The sequence below is a fragment of the Gadus chalcogrammus genome, chromosome 13 (assembly GCF_026213295.1).
Source record: "Gadus chalcogrammus isolate NIFS_2021 chromosome 13, NIFS_Gcha_1.0, whole genome shotgun sequence".
In the NCBI taxonomy this organism is placed as follows: Eukaryota; Metazoa; Chordata; class Actinopteri; order Gadiformes; family Gadidae; genus Gadus; species Gadus chalcogrammus.
In genome coordinates this window covers 12,496,492-12,511,491 of record NC_079424.1, presented here as the reverse complement: position 1 = coordinate 12,511,491, position 15,000 = coordinate 12,496,492, and the positions used below count along the sequence as shown (strand labels likewise).

The 15,000-nt window shown below is 41.1% G+C and overlaps 1 protein-coding gene and 1 non-coding gene across 3 annotated transcripts in view; one reads left to right on the top strand and one right to left on the bottom strand.

Annotated features, from left to right (window-relative positions):
* Positions 1–15,000, top strand: part of eogt (EGF domain-specific O-linked N-acetylglucosamine (GlcNAc) transferase) — a 91,548-nt gene that overhangs the window by 64,523 nt on the left and 12,025 nt on the right. The window lies entirely within an intron of this gene.
* On the bottom strand, positions 5,344–5,415 carry trnae-cuc (transfer RNA glutamic acid (anticodon CUC)). Its single transcript has one exon. It is a non-coding gene; the product is annotated as a tRNA-Glu (tRNA).

Sequence of the window (15,000 nt, the reverse complement as noted above, 5' to 3'; positions counted from 1 at the left end):
AATGTGACTTCGAGAAGGCTGGTTTTTAACAGCTAAATTATGTTATCTATTTCATATTCTTGACATTTCGCTGTAAAGATTAAACATGGCTGTCTACTTTTTTTCGTTATTCAACTTCACGTTGAATACTTGGACATTGGTTAATAACAGTGGTTCGTCTTTGATTAGCTTGGACTTCACCTATAATGTTGTGTTCCCTAACCGGGAATCGAACCCGGGCCGCGGCGGTGAGAGCGCCGAATCCTAACCACTAGACCACCAGGGAGCTGTTGTAACAACTAACAATGTGACTTCCAGAAGGCTGGTTTTTAACAGCTAAATTATGTTGAAAATGTCATATTCTTGACATTTCGCTGTAAAGGTTTAACATGGATGTCTACTTTTTTTTGTTCTTCACCTTGCCGTTGAATACTTCGACATTGGTTATAAACATTGGTTCGTATTTCATTTGCTGGGAAATCACCTAAAAATTTGTGTTCCCTAACCGGGAATCGAACAAGGGCCGCGGCGGTGAGAGCGCCGAATCCTAACCACTAGACCACCAGGGAAGTGTTGTCACAAAAAACAATGTTACATTCAGAAAGCAGGTTTTTTAACAGCTAAATTATGTTGAAAATGTCATATTCTTAACATTTCGCTGCAAAGGTTTAACATGGATGTATACTCTTTTTCGTTATCCAACTTTCCGTTGAATACTTGGACATTGGTTGATAACAGTGGTTCGTCTTTGATTAGCTTGGACTGCACCTATCATGTTGTGTTCCCTAACCGGGAATCGAACCCGGGCCACAGCGGTGAGAGCGCCGAATCCTAACCACTAGACCACCAGGGAGCTGTAGTGTTACATAACAATGTGACTTTTAGAAGGCTGGTTTTTAACAGCTAAATTAAGTTATCTATTTCATATTCTTGACATTTCGCAGTAATAGGGTAACATGGATTTCAGCTTTTATTGATTATTCACTTTGCCGTTGCATACTTTGATATCACTTAACACAGTGGTTTGTAAATGATTTGCTTGGACATCACTAATAATAATGTGTTCCCTAACCGGGAATCGAACCCGGGCCGCGGCGGTGAGAGCGCCGAATCCTAACCACTAGACCACCAGGGAGCTGTAGTAACAACTAACAATGTGACTTTGAGAAGGCTGGTTTTTAACAGCTAAATTATGTTGAAAATGTCATATTCTTGACATTTCGCTGTAAAGGTTTAACATGGATGTCTACTTTTTTTTGTTCTTCACCTTGCCGTTGAATACTTCGACATTGGTTATAAACATTGGTTCGTATTTCATTTGCTGGGACATCACCTAAAAATTTGTGTTCCCTAACCGGGAATCGAACCCGGGCCGCGGCGGTGAGAGCGCCGAATCCTAACCACTAGACCACCAGGGAACTGTAGACACAATAAACAATGTTACTTTCACAAAGCAAGTTTTTTAACAGCTAAATTATGACAAATATGTCATATTCTTGACATTTCGCTGCAAAGGTTTAACATGGATGTATACTTTTTTTCGTTATTCAACTTTCCGATGAATACTTGTACATTGGTTGATAACAGTGGTTCGTCTTTGATTAGCTTGGACTTCACCTATAATGTTGTGTTCCCTAACCGGGAATCGAACCCGGGCCGCGGCGGTGAGAGCGCCGAATCCTAACCACTAGACCACCAGGGAGCTGTAGTGTTAAATAACAATGTGACATTGAGAAGGCTGGTTTTTAACAGCTAAATTGAATACTTGAATTCTTCGACATTGGTTATAAACATTGGTTCGTATTTCATTTGCTTGGACATCACCTAAAATTTTGTGTTCCCTAACCGGGAATCGAACCCGGGCCGCGGCGGTGAGAGCGCCGAATCCTAACCACTAGACCACCAGGGAGCTGTTGTATTAATTAACAATGTGACTTCGAGAAGGCTGGTTTTTAACAGCTAAATTATGTTATCTATTTCATATTCTTGACATTTCGCTGTAAAGATTAAACATGGCTGTCTACTTTTTTTCGTTATTCAACTTCACGTTGAATACTTGGACATTGGTTGATAACAGTGGTTCGTCTTTGACTAGCTTGGACTTCACCTATAATGTTGTGTTCCCTAACAGGGAATCGAACCCTGGCCGCGGCAGTGAGAGCGCCGAATCCTAACCACTAGACCACCAGGGAGCTGTTGTAACAACTAACAATGTGACTTGCAGAAGGCTGGTTTTTAACAGCTAAATTATGTTGAAAATGTCATATTCTTGACATTTCGCTGTAAAGATTTAACATGGATGTCTACTTTTTTTTGTTCTTCACCTTGCCGTTGAATACTTCGACATTGGTTATAAACATTGGTTCGTATTTCCTTTGCTGGGAAATCACCTAAAAATTTGTGTTCCCTAACCGGGAATCGACCCCGGGCCGCGGCGGTGAGAGCGCCGAATCCTAACCACTAGACCACCAGGGAAGTGTTGTCACAACAAACAATGTTACATCCAGAAAGCAAGTTTTTTAACAGCTAAATTATGATGAAAATGTCATATTCTTGACATTTCGCTGCAAAGGTTTAACATGGATGTATACTTTTTTTCGTTATTCAACTTTCCGATGAATACTTGGACATTGGTTGATAACAGTGGTTCGTCTTTGATTAGCTTGGACTTCACCTATAATGTTGTGTTCCCTAACCGGGAATCGAACCCGGGCCGCGGCGGTGAGAGCGCCGAATCCTAACCACTAGACCACCAGGGAGCTGTAGTAACAACTAACAATGTGACTTTCAGAAGGCTGGTTTTTAACAGCTAAATTATGTTGAAAATGTCATATTCTTGACATTTAGCTGTAAAGGTTTAACATGGATGTCTACTTTTTTTTGTTCTTCACCTTGCCGTTGAATACTTCGACATTGGTTATAAACATTGGTTCGTATTTCAATTGCTGGGACATCACCTAAAAATTTGTGTTCCCTAACCGGGAATCGAACCCGGGCCGCGGCGGTGAGAGCGCCGAATCCTAACCACTAGACCACCAGGGAACTGTAGTCACAATAAACAATGTTACATCCAGAAAGCAAGTTTTTTAACAGCTAAATTATGATGAAAATGTCATATTCTTGACATTTCGCTGCAAAGGTTTAACATGGATGTCTACTTTTTTTTGTTCTTCACCTTGCCGTTGAATACTTCGACATTGGTTATAAACATTGGTTCGTATTTCATGTGCTGGGACATCACCTAAAAATTTGTGTTCCCTAACCGGGAATCGAACCCTGGCCGCGGCGGTGAGAGCGCCGAATCCTAACCACTAGACCACCAGGGAACTGTAGTCACAATAAACAATGTTACATCCAGAAAGCAAGTTTTTTAACAGCTAAATTATGATGAAAATGTCATATTCTTGACATTTCGCTGTAAAGGTTTAACGTGGATGTCTACTTTTTTTTGTTCTTCACCTTGCCGTTGAATACTTCGACATTGGTTATAAACATTGGTTCGTATTTCATGTGCTGGGACATCACCTAAAAATTTGTGTTCCCTAACCGGGAATCGAACCCGGGCCGCGGCGGTGAGAGCGCCGAATCCTAACCACTAGACCACCAGGGAACTGTAGACACAATAAAAAATGTTACTTTCACAAAGCAAGTTTTTTAACAGCTAAATTATGACAAATATGTCATATTCTTGACATTTCACTGCAAAGGTTTAACATGGATGTATACTTTTTTTCGTTATTCAACTTTCCGATGAATACTTGGACATTGGTTGATAACAGTGGTTCGTCTTTGATTAGCTTGGACTTCACCTATCATGTTGTGTTCCCTAACCGGGAATCGAACCCGGGCCACAGCGGTGAGAGCGCCGAATCCTAACCACTAGACCACCAGGGAGCTGTAGTGTTACATAACAATGTGACTTTTAGAAGGCTGGTTTTTAACAGCTAAATTAAGTTATCTATTTCATATTCTTGACATTTCGCATTTCGGTGAGAGCGCCGAATCCTAACCACCAGACCACCAGGGAACTGTAGACACAAAAAACAATGTTACTTTCACAAAGCAAGTTTTTTAACAGCTAAATTATGACAAATATGTCATATTCTTGACATTTCGCTGCAAAGGTTTAACATGGATGTATACTTTTTTTCGTTATTCAACTTTCCGATGAATACTTGGACATTGGTTGATAACAGTGGTTCGTCTTTGATTAGCTTGGACTTCACCTATAATGTTGTGTTCCCTAACCGGGAATCGAACCCGGGCCGCGGCGGTGAGAGCGCCGAATCCTAACCACTAGACCACCAGGGAGCTTTAGTAACAACTAACAATGTGACTTTCAGAAGGCTGGTTTTTAACAGCTAAATTATGTTGAAAATGTCATATTCTTGACATTTAGCTGTAAAGGTTTAACATGGATGTCTACTTTTTTTTGTTCTTCACCTTGCCGTTGAATACTTCGACATTGGTTATAAACATTGGTTCGTATTTCAATTGCTGGGACATCACCTAAAAATTTGTGTTCCCTAACCGGGAATCGAACCCGGGCCGCGGCGGTGAGAGCGCCGAATCCTAACCACTAGACCACCAGGGAACTGTAGTCACAGTAAACAATGTTACATCCAGAAAGCAAGTTTTTTAACAGCTAAATTATGATGAAAATGTCACATTCTTGACATTTCGCTGCAAAGGTTTAACATGGATGTATATTTTTTTTCGTTATCCAACTTTCCGTTGAATACTTGGACATTGGTTGATAACAGTCTTTGCTTAGCTTGGACTACACCTATAATGTTGTGTTCCCTAACCGGGAATCGAACCCGGGCCGCGGCGGTGAGAGCGCCGAATCCTAACCACTAGACCACCAGGGAGCTGTAGTGTTACATAACAATGTGACTTTGAGAAGGCTGGTTTTTAACAGCTAAATTAAGTTATCTATTTCATATTCTTGACATTTCGCAGTAATAGGGTAACATGGATTTCAGCTTTTATTGATTATTCACTTTGCCGTTGCATACTTTGATATCACTTAACACAGTGGTTTGTAAATGATTTGCTTGGACATCACTAATAATAATGTGTTCCCTAACCGGGAATCGAACCCGGGCCGCAGCGGTGAGAGCGCCGAATCCTAACCACTAGACCACCAGGGAGCTGTAGTAACAACTAACAATGTGACTTTGAGAAGGCTGGTTTTTAACAGCTAAATTATGTTGAAAATGTCATATTCTTGACATTTAGCTGTAAAGGTTTAACATGGATGTCTACTTTTTTTTGTTCTTCACCTTGCCGTTGAATACTTCGACATTGGTTATAAACATTGGTTCGTATTTCAATTGCTGGGACATCACCGAAAAATTTGTGTTCCCTGACCGGGAATCGAACCCGGGCCGCGGCGGTGAGAGCGCCGAATCCTAACCACTAGACCACCAGGGAAGTGTTGTCACAAAAAACAATGTTACATTCAGAAAGCAGGTTTTTTAACAGCTAAATTATGTTGAAAATGTCATATTCTTGACATTTCGCTGCAAAGGTTTAACATGGATGTTTACTCTTTTTCGTTATCCAACTTTCCTTTGAATACTTGGACATTGCTTGATAACAGTGGTTCGTCTTTGATTAGCTTGGACTTCACCTATCATGTTGTGTTCCCTAACCGGGAATCGAACCCGGGGCGCGGCGGTGAGAGCGCCGAATCCTAACCACTAGACCACCAGGGAGCTGTAGTGTTAAATAACAATGTGACATTGAGAAGGCTGGTTTTTAACAGCTAAATTGAATACTTGAATTCTTCGACATTGGTTATAAACATTGGTTCGTATTTCATTTGCTTGGACATCACCTAAAATTTTGTGTTCCCTAACCGGGAATCGAACCCGGGCCGCGGCGGTGAGAGCGCCGAATCCTAACCACTAGACCACCAGGGAGCTGTAGTAACTACTAACGATGTGACTTTGAGATGGCTGGTTTTTAACAGCTAAATTATGTTGAAAATGTCATATTCTTGACATTTCGCTGTAAAGGTTTAACATGGATGTCTACTTTTTTTTGTTCTTCACCTTGCCGTTGAATACTTCGACATTGGTTATAAACATTGGTTCGTATTTCAATTGCTGGGACATCACCTAAAAATTTGTGTTCCCTAACCGGGAATCGAACCCGGGCCGCGGCGGTGAGAGCGCCGAATCCTAACCACTAGACCACCAGGGAACTGTAGTCACAATAAACAATGTTACATCCAGAAAGCAAGTTTTTTAACAGCTAAATTATGATGAAAATGTCATATTCTTGACATTTCGCTGCAAAGGTTTAACATGGATGTATATTTTTTTTTCGTTATCCAACTTTCCGTTGAATACTTGGACATTGGTTGATAACAGTCTTTGCTTAGCTTGGACTACACCTATAATGTTGTGTTCCCTAACCGGGAATCGAACCCGGGCCGCGGCGGTGAGAGCGCCGAATCCTAACCACTAGACCACCAGGGAGCTGTTGTAACAACTAACAATGTGACTTCCAGAAGGCTGGTTTTTAACAGCTAAATTATGTTGAAAATGTCATATTCTTGACATTTCGCTGTAAAGGTTTAACATGGATGTCTACTTTTTTTTGTTCTTCACCTTGCCGTTGAATACTTCGACATTGGTTATAAACATTGGTTCGTATTTCATTTGCTGGCAAATCACCTAAAAATTTGTGTTCCCTAACCGGGAATCGAACAAGGGCCGCGGCGGTGAGAGCGCCGAATCCTAACCACTAGACCACCAGGGAAGTGTTGTCACAAAAAACAATGTTACATTCAGAAAGCAGGTTTTTTAACAGCTAAATTATGTTGAAAATGTCATATTCTTGACATTTCGCTGCAAAGGTTAAACATGGATGGATGCTCTTTTTCGTTATCCAACTTTCCGTTGAATACTTGGACATTGGTTGATAACAGTGGTTCGTCTTTGATTAGCTTGGACTTCACCTATCATGTTGTGTTCCCTAACCGGGAATCGAACCCGGGCCACAGCGGTGAGAGCGCCGAATCCTAACCACTAGACCACCAGGGAGCTGTAGTGTTACATAACAATGTGACTTTTAGAAGGCTGGTTTTTAACAGCTAAATTAAGTTATCTATTTCATATTCTTGACATTTCGCAGTAATAGGGTAACATGGATTTCAGCTTTTATTGATTATTCACTTTGCCGTTGCATACTTTGATATCACTTAACACAGTGGTTTGTAAATGATTTGCTTGGACATCACTAATAATAATGTGTTCCCTAACCGGGAATCGAACCCGGGCCGCGGCGGTGAGAGCGCCGAATCCTAACCACTAGACCACCAGGGAACTGTAGTCACAATAAACAATGTTACATCCAGAAAGCAAGTTTTTTAACAGCTAAATTATGATGAAAATGTCATATTCTTGACATTTCGCTGTAAAGGTTTAACGTGGATGTCTACTTTTTTTTGTTCTTCACCTTGCCGTTGAATACTTCGACATTGGTTATAAACATTGGTTCGTATTTCATTTGCTGGGACATCACCTAAAAATTTGTGTTCCCTAACCGGGAATCGAACCCGGGCCGCGGCGGTGAGAGCGCCGAATCCTAACCACTAGACCACCAGGGAACTGTAGACACAAAAAACAATGTTACTTTCACAAAGCAAGTTTTTTAACAGCTAAATTATGACAAATATGTCATATTCATGACATTTCGCTGCAAAGGTTTAACATGGATGTATACTTTTTTTCGTTATTCAACTTTCCGATGAATACTTGGACATTGGTTGATAACAGTGGTTCGTCTTTGATTAGCTTGGACTTCACCTATAATGATGTGTTCCCTAACCGGGAATCGAACCCGGGCCGCGGCGGTGAGAGCGCCGAATACTAACCACTAGACCACCAGGGAGCTGTGGTGTTAAATAACAATGTGACATTGAGAAGGCTGGTTTTTAACAGCTAAATTGAATACTTGATTTCTTCGACATTGGTTATAAACATTGGTTCGTATTTCATTTGCTTGGACATCACCTAAAATTTTGTGTTCCCTAACCGGGAATCGAACCCGGGCCGCGGCGGTGAGAGCGCCGAATCCTAACCACTAGACCACCAGGGAACTGTAGTCACAATAAACAATGTTACATCCAGAAAGCAAGTTTTTTAACAGCTAAATTATGATGAAAATGTCATATTCTTGACATTTCGCTGTAAAGGTTTAACGTGGATGTCTACTTTTTTTTGTTCTTCACCTTGCCGTTGAATACTTCGACATTGGTTATAAACATTGGTTCGTATTTCATGTGCTGGGACATCACCTAAAAATTTGTGTTCCCTAACCGGGAATCGAACCCGGGCCGCGGCGGTGAGAGCACCGAATCCTAACCACTAGACCACCAGGGAACTGTAGTCACAATAAACAATGTTACTTTCACAAAGCAAGTTTTTTAACAGCTAAATTATGACAAATATGTCATATTCTTGACATTTCGCTGCAAAGGTTTAACATGGATGTATACTATTTTTCGTTATTCAACTTTCCGATGAATACTTGGACATTGGTTGATAACAGTGGTTCGTCTTTGATTAGCTTGGACTTCACCTATAATGTTGTGTTCCCTAACCGGGAATCGAACCCGGGCCGCGGCGGTGAGAGCGCCGAATCCTAACCACTAGACCACCAGGGAGCTGTAGTGTTAAATAACAATGTGACATTGAGAAGGCTGGTTTTTAACAGCTAAATTGAATACTTGAATTCTTCGACATTGGTTATAAACATTGGTTCGTATTTCATTTGCGTGGACATCACCTAAAATTTTGTGTTCCCTAACCGGGAATCGAACCCGGGCCGCGGCGGTGAGAGCGCCGAATCCTAACCACTAGACCACCAGGGAGCTGTAGTAACAACTAACAATGTGACTTTGAGATGGCTGTTTTTAACAGCTAAATTATGTTGAAAATGTCATATTCGTGACATTTCGCTGTGAAGGTTTAACATGGATGTCTACTTTTTTTTGTTCTTCACCTTGCTGTTGAATACTTCGACATTGGTTATAAACATTGGTTCGTATTTCATTTGCTGGGACATCACCTAAAAATTTGTTTTCCCTTACCGGGAATCAAACCCGGGCCGCGGCGGTGAGAGCGCCGAATCCTAACCACTAGACCACCAGGGAACTGTAGACACAAAAAACAATGTTACTTTCACAAAGCAAGTTTTTTAACAGCTAAATTATGACAAATATGTCATATTCTTGACATTTCGCTGCAAAGGTTTAACATGGATGTATACTTTTTTTCGTTATTCAACTTTCCGATGAATACTTGGACATTAGTTGATAACAGTCTTTGCTTAGCTTGGACTACACCTATAATGTTGTGTTCCCTAACGGGAATCGAACCCGGGCCGCGGCGGTGAGAGCGCCGAATCCTAACCACTAGACCACCAGGGAGCTGTAGTGTTACATAACAATGTGACTTTGAGAAGGCTGGTTTTTAACAGCTAAATTAGGTTATTTATTTCATATTCTTGACATTTCGCAGTAATAGGGTAACATGGATTTCGGCTTTTATTGATTATTCACTTTGCCGTTGCATACTTTGATATCACTTAACACAGTGGTTTGTAAATGATTTGCTTGGACATCACTAATAATAATGTGTTCCCTAACCGGCAATCGAACCCGGGCAGCGGCGGTGAGAGCGCCGAATCCTAACCACTAGACCACCAGGGAGCTGTAGTAACAACTAACAATGTGACTTTGAGAAGGCTGGTTTTTAACAGCTAAATTATGTTGAAAATGTCATATTCTTGACATTTCGCTGTAAAGGTTTAACATGGATGTCTACTTTTTTTTGTTCTTCACCTTGCCGTTGAATACTTCGACATTGGTTATAAACATTGGTTCGTATTTCATTTGCTGGGACATCACCTAAAAATTTGTGTTCCCTAACCGGGAATCGAACCCGGGCCGCGGCGGTGAGAGCGCCGAATCCTAACCACTAGACCACCAGGGAGCTATAGTGTTAAATAACAATGTGACATTGAGAAGGCTGGTTTTTAACAGCTAAATTGAATACTTGAATTCTTCGACATTGGTTATAAACATTGGTTCGTATTTCATTTGCTTGGACATCACCTAAAATTTTGTGTTCCCTAACCGGGAATCGAACCCGGGCCGCGGCGGTGAGAGCGCCGAATCCTAACCACTAGACCACCAGGGAGCTGTTGTAATAATTAACAATGTGACTTCGAGAAGGCTGGTTTTTAACAGCTAAATTATGTTATCTATTTCATATTCTTGACATTTCGCTGTAAAGATTAAACATGGCTGTCTACTTTTTTTCGTTATTCAACTTCACGTTGAATACTTGGACATTGGTTGATAACAGTGGTTCGTCTTTGATTAGCTTGGACTTCACCTATAATGTTGTGTTCCCTAACCGGGAATCGAACCCGGGCCGGGGCGGTGAGAGCGCCGAATCCTAACCACTAGACCACCAGTGAGCTGTTGTAACGACTAACAATGTGACTTCCAGAAGGCTGGTTTTTAACAGCTAAATTATGTTGAAAATGTCATATTCTTGACATTTCGCTGTAAAGGTTTAACATGGATGTCTACTTTTTTTTGTTCTTCACCTTGCCGTTGAATACTTCGACATTGGTTATAAACATTGGTTCGTATTTCATTTGCTGGGAAATCACCTAAAAATTTGTGTTCCCTAACCGGGAATCGAACAAGGGCCGCGGCGGTGAGAGCGCCGAATCCTAACCACTAGACCACCAGGGAAGTGTTGTCACAAAAAACAATGTTACATTCAGAAAGCAGGTTTTTTAACAGCTAAATTATGTTGAAAATGTCATATTCTTGACATTTCGCTGCAAAGGTTTAACATGGATGTATACTCTTTTTCGTTATCCAACTTTCCGTTGAATACTTGGACATTGGTTGATAACAGTGGTTCGTCTTTGATTAGCTTGGACTTCACCTATCATGTTGTGTTCCTTAACCGGGAATCGAACCCGGGCCACAGCGGTGAGAGCGCCGAATCCTAACCACTAGACCACCAGGGAGCTGTAGTGTTACATAACAATGTGACTTTTAGAAGGCTGGTTTTTAACAGCTAAATTAAGTTATCTATTTCATATTCTTGACATTTCGCAGTAATAGGGTAACATGGATTTCAGCTTTTATTGATTATTCACTTTGCCGTTGCATACTTTGATATCACTTAACACAGTGGTTTGTAAATGATTTGCTTGGACATCACTAATAATAATGTGTTCCCTAACCGGGAATCGAACCCGGGCCGCGGCGGTGAGAGCGCCGAATCCTAACCACTAGACCACCAGGGAGCTGTAGTAACAACTAACAATGTGACATTGAGAAGGCTGGTTTTTAACAGCTAAATTATGTTGAAAATGTCATATTCTTGACATTTAGCTGTAAAGGTTTAACATGGATGTCTACTTTTTTTTGTTCTTCACCTTGCCGTTGAATACTTCGACATTGGTTATAAACATTGGTTCGTATTTCAATTGCTGGGACATCACCGAAAAATTTGTGTTCCCTGACCGGGAATCGAACCCGGGACGCGGCGGTGAGAGCGCCGAATCCTAACCACTAGACCACCAGGGAAGTGTTGTCACAAAAAACAATGTTACATTCAGAAAGCAGGTTTTTTAACAGCTAAATTATGTTGAAAATGTCATATTCTTGACATTTCGCTGCAAAGGTTTAACATGGATGTATACTCTTTTTCGTTATCCAACTTTCCGTTGAATACTTGGACATTGGTTGATAACAGTGGTTCGTCTTTGATTAGCTTGGACTTCACCTATCATGTTGTGTTCCCTAATCGGGAATCGAACCCGGGCAACAGCGGTGAGAGCGCTGAATCCTAACCACTAGACCACCAGGGAGCTGTAGTGTTACATAACAATGTGACTTTTAGAAGGCTGGTTTTTAACAGCTAAATTAAGTTATCTATTTCATATTCTTGACATTTCGCAGTAATAGGGTAACATGGATTTCAGCTTTTATTGATTATTCACTTTGCCGTTGCATACTTTGATATCACTTAACACAGTGGTTTGTAAATGATTTGCTTGGACATCAATAATAATAATGTGTTCCCTAACCGGGAATCAACCCGGGCCGCGGCGGTGAGAGCGCCGAATCCTAACCACTAGACCACCAGGGAACTGTAGTCACAATAAACAATGTTACATCCAGAAAGCAAGTTTTTTAACAGCTAAATTATGATGAAAATGTCATATTCTTGACATTTCGCTGTAAAGGTTTAACGTGGATGTCTACTTTTTTTTGTTCTTCACCTTGCCGTTGAATACTTCGACATTGGTTATAAACATTGGTTCGTATTTCATGTGCTGGGACATCACCTAAAAATTTGTGTTCCCTAATACTTGGACATTGGTTGATAACAGTGGTTCGTCTTTGATTAGCTTGGACTTCACCTATAATGTTGTGTTCCCTAACCGGGAATCGAACCCGGGCCGCGGCGGTGAGAGCGCCGAATCCTAACCACTAGACCACCAGGGAGCTGTAGTGTTAAATAACAATGTGACATTGAGAAGGCTGGTTTTTAACAGCTAAATTGAATACTTGAATTCTTCGACATTGGTTATAAACATTGGTTCGTATTTCATTTGCGTGGACATCACCTAAAATTTTGTGTTCCCTAACCGGGAATCGAACCCGGGCCGCGGCGGTGAGAGCGCCGAATCCTAACCACTAGACCACCAGGGAGCTGTAGTAACAACTAACAATGTGACTTTGAGATGGCTGTTTTTAACAGCTAAATTATGTTGAAAATGTCATATTCGTGACATTTCGCTGTGAAGGTTTAACATGGATGTCTACTTTTTTTTGTTCTTCACCTTGCCGTTGAATACTTCGACATTGGTTATAAACATTGGTTCGTATTTCATTTGCTGGGACATCACCTAAAAATTTGTTTTCCCTTACCGGGAATCAAACCCGGGCCGCGGCGGTGAGAGCGCCGAATCCTAACCACTAGACCACCAGGGAACTGTAGACACAAAAAACAATGTTACTTTCACAAAGCAAGTTTTTTAACAGCTAAATTATGACAAATATGTCATATTCTTGACATTTCGCTGCAAAGGTTTAACATGGATGTATACTTTTTTTCGTTATTCAACTTTCCGATGAATACTTGGACATTAGTTGATAACAGTGGTTCGTCTTTGATTAGCTTGGACTTCACCTATAATGTTGTGTTCCCTAACCGGGAATCGAACCCGGGCCGCGGCGGTGAGAGCGCCGAATCCTAACCACTAGACCACCAGGGAGCTGTAGTAACAACTAACAATGTGACTTTCAGAAGGCTGGTTTTTAACAGCTAAATTATGTTGAAAATGTCATATTCTTGACATTTAGCTGTAAAGGTTTAACATGGATGTCTACTTTTTTTTGTTCTTCACCTTGCCGTTGAATACTTCGACATTGGTTATAAACATTGGTTCGTATTTCAATTGCTGGGACATCACCTAATAATTTGTGTTCCCTATCCGGGAATCGAACCCGGGCCGCGGCGGTGAGAGCGCCGAATCCTAACCACTAGACCACCAGGGAACTGTAGTCACAATAAACAATGTTACATCCATAAAGCAAGTTTTTTAACAGCTAAATTATGATGAAAATGTCATATTCTTGACATTTCGCTGCAAAGGTTTAACATGGATGTATATTTTTTTTCGTTATCCAACTTTCCGTTGAATACTTGGACATTGGTTGATAACAGTCTTTGCTTAGCTTGGACTACACCTATAATGTTGTGTTCCCTAACGGGAATCGAACCCGGGCCGCGGCGGTGAGAGCGCCGAATCATAACCACTAGACCACCAGGGAGCTGTAGTGTTACATAACAATGTGACTTTGAGAAGGCTGGTTTTTAACAGCTAAATTAGGTTATTTATTTCATATTCTTGACATTTCGCAGTAATAGGGTAACATGGATTTCGGCTTTTATTGATTATTCACTTTGCCGTTGCATACTTTGATATCACTTAACACAGTGGTTTGTAAATGATTTGCTTGGACATCACTAATAAAAATGTGTTCCCTAACCGGCAATCGAACCCGGGCAGCGGCGGTGAGAGCGCCGAATCCTAACCACTAGACCACCAGGGAGCTGTAGTAACAACTAACAATGTGACTTTGAGAAGGCTGGTTTTTAACAGCTAAATTATGTTGAAAATGTCATATTCTTGACATTTCGCTGTAAAGGTTTAACATGGATGTCTACTTTTTTTTGTTCTTCACCTTGCCGTTGAATACTTCGACATTGGTTATAAACATTGGTTCGTATTTCATTTGCTGGGACATCACCTAAAAATTTGTGTTCCCTAACCGGGAATCGAACCCGGGCCGCGGCAGTGAGAGCGCCGAATCCTAACCACTAGACCACCAGGGAGCTGTAGTGTTAAATAACAATGTGACATTGAGAAGGCTGGTTTTTAACAGCTAAATTGAATACTTGAATTCTTCGACATTGGTTATAAACATTGGTTCGTATTTCATTTGCTTGGACATCACCTAAAATTTTGTGTTCCCTAACCGGGAATCGAACCCGGGCCGCGGCGGTGAGAGCGCCGAATCCTAACCACTAGACCACCAGGGAGCTGTTGTAATAATTAACAATGTGACTTCGAGAAGGCTGGTTTTTAACAGCTAAATTATGTTATCTATTTCATATTCTTGACATTTCGCTGTAAAGATTAAACATGGCTGTCTACTTTTTTTCGTTATTCAACTTCACGTTGAATACTTGGACATTGGTTGATAACAGTGGTTCGTCTTTGATTAGCTTGGACTTCACCTATAATGTTGTGTTCCCTAACCGGGAATCGAACCCGGGCCGCGGCGGTGAGAGCGCCGAATCCTAACCACTAGACCACCAGTGAGCTGTTGTAAAGACTAACAATGTGACTTCCAGAAGGCTGGTTTTTAACAGCTAAATTATGTTGAAAATGTCATATTCT